The following is a 10,371-nucleotide window of genomic DNA, read 5'->3' on the forward strand; positions in this document are numbered from 1 at the left end:
GAATGGCCTGATTTAGGTGTTAAAGATTTACTGGACATATTATCCTAAACTCAACATTATCACAGGTTCCTATTGTTGTTAGCAAACTATATCACCAAAATTCAAAGTCATTGTATTTAGTTTTTAGGTTTAGAGGAAATTAGATGGCATTCTCATTAGTTAAAATATCAATTTTAACTCATATTAACTTCAGAGGCATGTTCCAGTATTTGTTTAGCCACATTCACACAGCACTTTAAATAAAGGCCTTTAGCTTTTGCAGAACACAGTCTGTAAGGAAAATATTGACTTTTTTCAAACCTCGAGTTTCTTGGTCTGTGAGACCATGAGAAATTTAGGACACGATGATGACTAATAGGTCTCTGTATATTTCAAATGTGAGGCAGAACAAAAGTTCATCTGCTTTCAATAATTCTATTTATCAACTTTTAATTAGATCCTTTGCAGTTACATGTCCTTTGATCTGAGCTAATTGATCATGTATTGTGTTTTTAACAGGTTTCATAATAATAGTGCTTGGCACTAATACAGCACTTTAGATTTTCAAAGTGCGATATAAACATTAGCTAATTAAACCACAGAAAGTCCCTTGGGAAGTAAGAACAATAAGTAAATATTTTACTCACTTTATAAAAGGGGAATCTGAACAAGGCAAAGTGATTTGCCCAAGATTCAGGAAGAGACGTGAGAGAAGGTTCTTCAAACAGAATGCGGGAAATGGTGGTAAAGTGGGTTGAAAGTTTATATTTCTATTTGTCAGGAAATGTTAACAATCGGAAACATATTTTATGTATAGAGTTTGAATAAAAACATAATTTTGTTTCTGAAAGTAGCATAAAAGTATTATCCAAAAGTATGCAGATATGTTACACCTTATAAATGTTAAATAGAAAGATGAATTTTAAATTGTGTATCTTTTATATGTTCTAATTGTACTAGTATGCTGTTATTCATGATACATCTATAAGTATGAAATGTCTTGTCAAGGTACATATATCTTATTAGTAAAAATGTTATATTACTTGGGGTTTACTAACAAGAAAAGTAGTTGATGCAGATAGAAATGCTTTGTTTTCTGTTTCATTTGTGCAATTGGGCAAAAGATCTTTTCACAAAGGGCATTTAGCTGAACAGGGTATGATTTCTTAAAGTTACAGATAAAACAACAATAATAAGTTCATCACCAGCTACTGATATTACAAATCAACAATGTCTTGATACCAGTCCAAAAAGATAGAGTTTAATGAAATTTATGAATAGGAAAAGATACTGTATTTCTTGTTTGGTTATTTTCTTTTCCTTGATTGATTTTTTTTAATATGTCTTTACCTGAGTAAAGAGTATAGTTTACAGACTGTAAACTGTTGAAAAACTATGCCTGACATGAACCATTTAAATCAAACTGCTTTACTATTTATATTCTGAAAAATCTCTCTGCATCTGTTGGAATAATGGATCTATTATTATTATTTTTTCATGACAACTAATATATTCTTTCATAGATCAATCTATCGTTCATCTAGGGTCAATTATTTATTGTATTCCAATATAATACAATATTGTATAATTCTAGAGAAAAGTCTCTAAATGAAAATTCACTTGGGTCTTTGCAATTTTGATGTCTCCCCATCAAAATAAAATAAAATAAAATAAGTTACCATGGTCAGTCCTATGGTTCAAAGGTTTTACATGTACAAAAACTCTTTGGTCTCTCTAGGACTAAATAAAGAACAAATCTTATAGAGCAAATTAGCTAAATTATCATCACACAGAAAAAAAAAATCTATATTCTGGTTTAGTATTTATTACATTGTAAGGATTTTGTGTACTTTTTTCAGAAATAAATGTGATGAAATGATATATGATACACGTGATATATTTGTGCAAATAAGAGAGACTATGTAACTAAAAGTCATCGTTTATTTTCTATTAAAAAAGTGAGGAAAAAAAATCAAGGTTGAATTTAGGTTGTTTATGCTTAACCTTAATTATTTTTCTTTCATAGCTTCTGTCTCTTCCAGTCTTCCTGTCCTCATTTCAGCTACTTTTATCATATGAATTTTAGCACTGAAAGTTTTCCATTTATAACTAGTGTCTGTAACAAGAGGGAATAAAAAAAAAAGAGAGAGGGAGACCAGGGAAGAATCTAACAATTGAAGTGATAAGGTATTAAAGCCTGGCAGTCCAGTTTACAGAGTCATTGCGGCACATGCTGTGGAGATTAGCAAGGAAAAACAATCAATGTTTATTGCTATTTAGCAATTAAAATCTTATCTTTTTATAGCTTATTAGAATAGATTGTATAGAATTAATAGCTATTGGGCTCCTAATGAGTGTTGCATGCTACCTAAAGCAACAAAGATTTTGCTAGGAAACAAAGTCTATACCAAGGGGTCTTGCTTTGTTCTGGCTGTTCTTACTAGGAGATTTTGAACTCTGCCATTCCAAAACAGAACCCAAGTTGACTTTGAAAAGTAGGGTCTGACATCAGTGCAACAGCCTGGTATCTTGTAGAAGTGATTTTGTAAAATCATGCTGACTTTAAAAAAAAAAAAAACATGACAGATTATTTCTGTCACCCAGGACTCTCAGTTGTGGTAAGGATTACTTTATGAAAGTATTGGCCTCATTTGTGAATAGAAATAAGAGGCTTCAGCTTTAGAATGTATGTGTAAAAGTGTGGGATCTATTTTTACCACTCCTTGACTGCATTTCTGCAGTTTAAGTGAGAGTGGTAAATAACTTCTAAATGAAATAGTTTGGAGCTAAGACTCCAAAGTTATTCATACTTCGTTTTGGAAAACCATACATGGTTTTCCCATTTCAGTTTATTATTGAAAACAATGTTGTTTCTATCAAAAATTTCATATTCCAAAGATGTAAAAGCTCTTGACAGGAAAATAAACTATTATATGAATGATGAAACTGCAAATTAAAAATTAAAAATAAGTTTAAGATTAATATTTTGGGACAGATGGCAAGAGCAAGATAATTTTTTTTTAATTCAGAAAGTATAGTGGTGGTCTGGTTGTGACTGTGAAAAGCATGGGTATCTAATATGAAAAGGGTAAAACTCACTGATGTTCAGGTTTGACAGAAAGCCAGTGCACAAGTTACATCATCCATTGAGTTTCCAGCATTCTGCTTCAGCATGACACTAGTAGAAAAAAAGACAGTATTGAATCTCTTTCAAATATTGACATTTATTTTGCTCTTGATTTTGACAGAAGCAAAATGATTATTTTATTTACACTCCATGACTATTTCTCCTAATATTCTTTATTATTGTAAAACAAAACAAAGCAAAACCTCAGCAGAAATACAATCATCTTTGTTTCCTTTACTTAGTGGCCAACATATGATTTCTGAGCACACATCATCTGTTGTTGTACTTGTCCTTATACTTGACTCCAGGCATCCTCTAAGTAAAGGGAGAAAAATTAGTTGGCATTTTAGCCTGCAGCTTTTTAAAATACTGCAAGATATATCAAAGACGAATCACCTTGAAGCACAAGGATCAATTGACGGGAAGGGAATAGCTTATCTTCCACATTACCACAGACCCCTCGTTAGGCATGCTGCGAGAGTGCAGACAGGCTATGATGGATCAGCAGGCTCTGTCTCACCACGCTGCAAGGGAAAGGCAATCACTGCTGCAGTTCCTGTTGGCTTCCGCTAGGCAAGGCCTGCTAGGCAATACAGCCCGCGTGTGCTCTACGGACTGCAGCAGCATCTTGCTTTTAAATGTGGGGCTCACAACCACTTACTAAAGTTAGCTAACAGGGACAGAGAAAATAAATGCTTACATGAGGTGACCGGCAGTGATATATGCCTCTCAGAAGCCTTTGGAAATGTAAAACAGTAGCTAAAGTAACAAAGAGTATTTAGGATCTGAACTGTGATGTCCATTTCCGAAGCCTTCTGCCACCTCACAGAGCCCACAAGGAAGCATTGGAGGATATTTTTGTAGCCAGATCACGGTGGCATCTGATTCATGGTATCACCATAGAAAAACACAACAGACTGGAAACAACAAAGACAGATATGCTTTTACCAGTTTAAACAGAATCCCTATCAGATCTAAAGGTAATAATGGTTTCCACTGCTGCAAAATTCAAAGGGTTTGAACTTTCCAAGCTATCTTCTATGGAACAGAGCTTATATTATTACTACCTACTGTTGCAGCTGTGCTTGGCAGGTGTGGAAAGAGGGAAGATTTTTTGACTCTAGCAGCTAGCAGAACTGTTAGATACATGAGAGAGACACTAATGCCGGCAAAGCCTTCAGAGCTGAGGCTTCCTTTATTAGTGAACCATTCTAAAGGCACAGTGCACAGCCTGGGATGTTTTGCTGCCAGAGTGAGAGAAATAGTCACTTGGCCATTGACAGAATTCGTTTCACAGTAATTCTTTTTCTGACAATCTATAAGGAAAAGTCATCACAATATCTTATTTAAAGCTGCAACTAGCTACATGAGTTAGCAAAAATAAATCAATACGAGAATTTACCTAGTAGTGACGTTCTTTTTCTATTATGGAAAGTATTATATTGAAAAAGATATAGAAGTTATATGTTTGGTATGGAATATTCTGGAGTGTCTTTTCTGGCCTATATTAGAAATCAAATCTGAAAAAAAAAGAGGAAGTATCGCATTTGCCTTAAAAGTGTCCTTATCTGTCTTGGATTCATTTTCTGAACTTGTTCAATTTTCTACTGGTGCAATCTCATGTTTATGTATGTAGATATATGCTGAGGGAAAAGGAGAAGGAATATATATATATGTTTATATATATACATACATACAAAATATTCAGATGTATATTCTGCAATAGGATATAATCTTTATCAAAGAAGAGAAATTTTCCCTCACAGGAATAAGAGATATTTTTATTTGAACTGCAATATGAGAAGGTGTAAATATTTCCTATACCTGTGTATATTAAGCTCATATTTTTTTTTCATGAAGTGAATGCATTCTTATCTATACAATAACATTTTATCCAAAGTTATTCACATTCAGGACAGCAGGAAATAAAATGTGTGTTTACAACAATTTGCATTCATACAGAATGCTATACTGTTCTATTCAAGATAGAATATTTTGATTCAATAATAAGTTCACATGTAACAATAAATTAAATTTATTTAAAATACTCGTGCCCTTGTCTCATTCAGTTTGAGACAATGAAAAATATCTCAAAGATGGCAGTAACTGAAGTAATGTAATTTATCTGTGAAAACTCGAATATGCATGATTTCACTTTTTAAAAAGAAAAACAATTCATCAGAAATTGTTCCAAGGCTTCGGTATATTTTTCCAATTTATCAGACTTTGAAATTCAGACAATAAATAGAAATATGAAAAGAAGTTCCTAAAAAAATAGAGCCAATTCTTTGCTAGGCAAATTAAAATAATCAAAGAAAATAAAATCCTACCGTTTTTTTCTTCCAGAAGCTTAATAAAATGTTGTAATTCACTTTGATGAAGAATCACTTGAAAATATAAAATCAGTTTAAGATAATTGAATGTCATATGTTTCACTTTATTGCAGATTCCTTCATTAAACATACTGTGTGAATATTCTAGTTTGTGGTAGATTATCATGTTAGGTGACATTAAGCTACATGGTAAATCAGCTGCCCAGAAAGACCACAAGCCACAGGTAGGACACAAGCCATTTTCAGAGCTGACCCAAGTAACAAGCCAGTCAAATAATCTCAGTTTGCATATATATTCCCTTTATCTTCAGAATAAATTATCAGAATAAAATGTTGCTACCAGTGTTATGCATCATATTAGTTGGCCAACTTCTGAGTCTCCACAGCTTAAATTTACTTTCATTGAACAATATCTTACTTTTTCTGAAAGTAAGTTACTGGAATTCATACAATTCCCACATTTTCATCTTAATTCTCATGGAGAGTGCTAGAAAATGAAACTTTTTGTAATGTTTCACCATTATCTTGTCATATCTCCTCCTTCCTTACCTGTTACATTCAGACTTCAGTTAGTAGAAATTTTTTTTTCCCCTTTGAAGAACAAATCCACTTAGGACTGATCAGTTCCAAGCATTTCCTCATATACACAAATATGCACGTGCATGTGCAGATGTGTGCTATATGTACCATCAAAAAATGACCATTATTTTAACTTTCAGTTACTTCAATCATAAAGATTCCCCAAAATATCAGGACTTTGCCTTCGAAGTTTTACTGCACCATTAGAAAATTATGTCATAGATTTTTGTAGTAAATTCTTATCATCTTGAAAAACATGTTTTGTTTTGGTTTGGTTTTTTTTTTTTTTTTTTTTAATAAATAATGTGTGACTCTCACAGCATTTTGCATTTTTGTGACAGGACAAACTAACATAAATACTATGAAGCATAGTAACATAATACTATGAAGCAGTGCAAAATTGATCAGCAGAGGTTACCTGTCCAAGATGAATGAAATTAAAAAAGTGAATCAATAGTCTAAATAATGAAAAATAAATTATATTTTTAGAGATCTTTGTTTTACTGGTTTGCTGTGAGTAATTCAAGTAAAGACTTGCTGAAATATATATCTCTGTTGTGATCATGATCTTTAAATTAACAGTATTGCAGCTGGTGTCAGAAGGAAAATGATAGTTGGACAGACTCTTGTCAGAGATGAAGCAGAGCTCTAAGTCCAAGGTGAAATTAATAGTCCTCTGGTGAGGGTGTATTTTTTGTTGAAGCCAGTTTTTTGAAACGTGAATCAAAATTCAAATTAAGAAAAGATGCTTTTCTTCTGAAAGGATAGATTTATATTTTTTAATTGCCAAAAATATGTATCCTATGCCCAGGAAAAGAAAAAAAAATCAAATTTATTTAGTGAGCAGGATCAACAACTTATAGGCTCCTAATCAATCAAAAGGTTGCATGCTTCTTATTATCTGTTTGAATCTAATGCTTTCTGTTTCTCTCGTCAGCTGGAAACTTAAGAAAATGCTCTTATGGCTCAAGGTTTTATAATGTGATACTCCTGGAAAATATATTCTGCTGCAGGTTTTGGCAGAACAAGTGACAGAAGTCTATTTAAAAGATGAAAGTCCAACATCAGATGCAAAATTGTTGGGTTGCCTGTATGGCTGCAACTGTCCAGCAATGAACCTAGTAACTCAAATGATTTAGTGAAAGAAGGGGTGACGTTTAATAAAGAAAGTAGTCATCATCTATCATAAAATCTGCAAGCTAAGGTAAAACCCAAAACTTTCTGATTAACGTCCAGTTAGACACTCTTTTCATCTCATAAATAAATGTCTGTGGTTTTGAAAGTCTGCAGTATATAGCTTATTTCTCAGAACTGGAGGGGCCTGAGGAAAGTAAACATTCTGCCACTTGTGCTAAAATAGACCCCTAGCTCAGAAATGTTCAAGAGAGATTAACTGGCTATGATCGATGCTGTGATTGTCCCCACCCAGCAGCCAAAACTCAGTGCAGAGGGTGGAGATGGGAAAGAAAACCTCAGACTGACATGGGTTAGGGAGAGGGGCTGCTTGCCAGAAAAATGCTTTTCTCACTATGCCCAGAAGAGTATAGTGCCTTTTCCAATTAATTATGAGATAAAGTACAATTGCTAGTGTTCCTCTGCCTTTCCTGCTGTGTAATCCTGCCATAATCCCAGTTTTTACCAGTGTCACACGGCCAATGCAAAACAACTGCAGTCAATTTTGCTTCTGAAGTATCTTCCTTCTTAGCTGCAGCTTACTTGTCTCAGAATCACTGCCAGGGCAAGTTCCCTGGGGTATTTATACATGCCGTGTACTTTATGATATAGCAGAAATTTTTCACTTGCACTCTTCTGTCCCTGGCTATGTTTTTCTCTTCTTAGGAGATTTTCGCATAGTTATATCCTGCCTCTGTCAAACTCCTCTTTGCCTGTCACTCCAATTGTCCCACAGCTAATGGCACTGTTTTGCTGTAGTAGCAATTAAGACACTGGGAATGGATGTTCATAAATCCAAATACACGCATGCTATAAACAAATGAGTGGTATTACATACTGTAAATCAATACCTTTCCCTTAAATTCTCTCTTAAATGTTTGCATATTGCATCAAAATATCTATTGCGGTTATAAACAACTAATACGCCTTACTAAGTGAAAAATTCTTACATTCTGTCACCAATGTATCAAGCACCTATTGAGAAAAAATATCAGAGAGATTTTGGTAATAGTATCCAGCCATTCAAAAGACTGAGGATCATAGTATGAGGTTCTCCTCTCCTTTTGCTGTTCGGTCTCTAGACACTCCTTCTAACAAAGGTTTCGGGTTTCTGCTAGAACTTGAATTTGGATTCTGCACCTAATAGCACCAGTGCCTTTCACAATTTGTATGAATTTAATGAATTTAAATTAATTTTGATGAATTTATATTCATATCCCCACTATGAAATAAAAAAACATAATTTTGCATTTTTTTTTCTTTTGCGGATGGGTAACTGAAACAAAGATGACTTACTTGAATTATTTCAAGTCCATGCATAGAATGAATTAACTTCTGAAGACTTTGTATCATCCCCAGAGAGAATAAATAAATTATTCAGAATTCTACTGGTCTATTTCAAATCTAAGAATGAAATCTAGGTTTACTGAGCCTCATATTTTCCTCCTTCTAACACAACATCTCCTAGGAGAACAAATCTGTAAGTCTTATGTTAATACAACTTCTCATTAAAAAGAACACAAAAAATTCCTCCAGTAAAATCTTATTTTTATTAATGTTTCATGCTAAAATTATAGGACTTTATCCTTAAAATTGCACAGAACACATTCAGAATAACAGAAGGTATTTAAGATATTTAAGATATCTTCTGTTAGTGAAATTTAAAGCCTCTTTTAAGAAAAAAAAGTCTGCATGTGCACATGGTTTTTAAATAATCACACAGTGGTGCAGTATACTTTTTTGTTTGTTTTTAGTCCTGACTTCTATATTGCTTAAATGTACAAATGAAGCCCTTATATCCTTGTCACTTTACTAGAAAACAAGTGAATATATGCTCATCCAGGCAATTACAATTGTAAAACATCCCTATGCATGAAAACACAATAATAGAATTCATTACTACAGATCTGCAGAACTTGGTTACATTTGATAATGGGATGACCTCATCGATTCTGATGGTTATACAATAGCCGAGGTTTGCTTTTAGCCAATGTTTAATCAAAAGCAATTAATAAAATGCATCGTTCATTTATTTTGAAAGTGACCCACGAAACAAAGAAGTTCCAAACAATAACAGCGGCAACATGTCAGGTAATATTTTTCATCAGCTTGAGTCTGTCAGTTCTGTGAATAGACTCATCCCAGTTGCTATTACTTACTTCTGTAGTTATACAATACTGACCTTGCAAGCACTGACATTAAAGAAGTTATTCTTTTTCTATAAAGTGAGTATTTTGCTAATTTTAGATTATCATTCAAGTGTATTTCTTCTTTATGCTGGTATTATTCCAGTATTCCTATGTTAGTTGAATGAACTGTAAAATACTACCTGCCATTATTAGCCTGGCTGAGTACAAATTTAGACTTTGTTATAACAAAGCATAATGTGAAATAAGGCATGCCAGCCTTTACCAAGGCTGAATTTGGCCTGCTTTCTGTTTGTAGAATGGAGAGGGAGACAAAAGTCACTGTGTAAGCTGAGCACACAGTCTTCCCTAACAGTCAGTTCATTGTGATAAGAGATTTTACAGGATTTTTCCATAGGAATGGTAAAGCAATTCTATTGCCTCCCCAGTAAACAAAGGCAGGCATACTATATGCTCTCTGTTTTCTAGCATATTCAGCTAGGTCTAAGTTCAGATATGTGTGTTCATACGATCCATTTCTTGGCATAGAACATAACACAAATTAATAGACTTAGGTTTTATATTCCACATTTCACATTTCAAATTTTCTTCTTCTTTTTAATGTATTTTCTAATGCTTTCCTCGCATATTTACTGTTATTGAAGGATAAATATCTGAGTGGCAAATTTATAAGTGGGACAACGTGAATCTTAGTGGAGTGACAGCAATTTGCATCTTTTTTAATATAGGTGAGCAACATAAGCTCTGTAATGAGGTCCAGGTATAAAAGATATACAATGCAACAACCATTCAAAAAAAATTTAAAGAGACAAAATGTTTATTTTGAGACCCCATTCGCTTCATGCACATACATTATCTATTACACCAACAGAAGTTCTTTTTTGCCTGAGCTTTGACTTTGTTTGTATATTAAGTATGTGCATTAAAGTAGTGCCTAGAGGCTCATATTGCAATCCAAATTATTTCAGGTAAATTGAAAATATTGCTCACATGTCCGTGAGACTAAGAGCTCTCTTTGGAAAATATTTCTGAC

Source organism: Tinamus guttatus, unplaced genomic scaffold, assembly GCF_059628265.1.
Source record: "Tinamus guttatus ecotype Peru unplaced genomic scaffold, ASM5962826v1 Tinamus_guttatus_pri_ptg000269l, whole genome shotgun sequence".
Classification (NCBI taxonomy): domain Eukaryota; kingdom Metazoa; phylum Chordata; class Aves; order Tinamiformes; family Tinamidae; genus Tinamus; species Tinamus guttatus.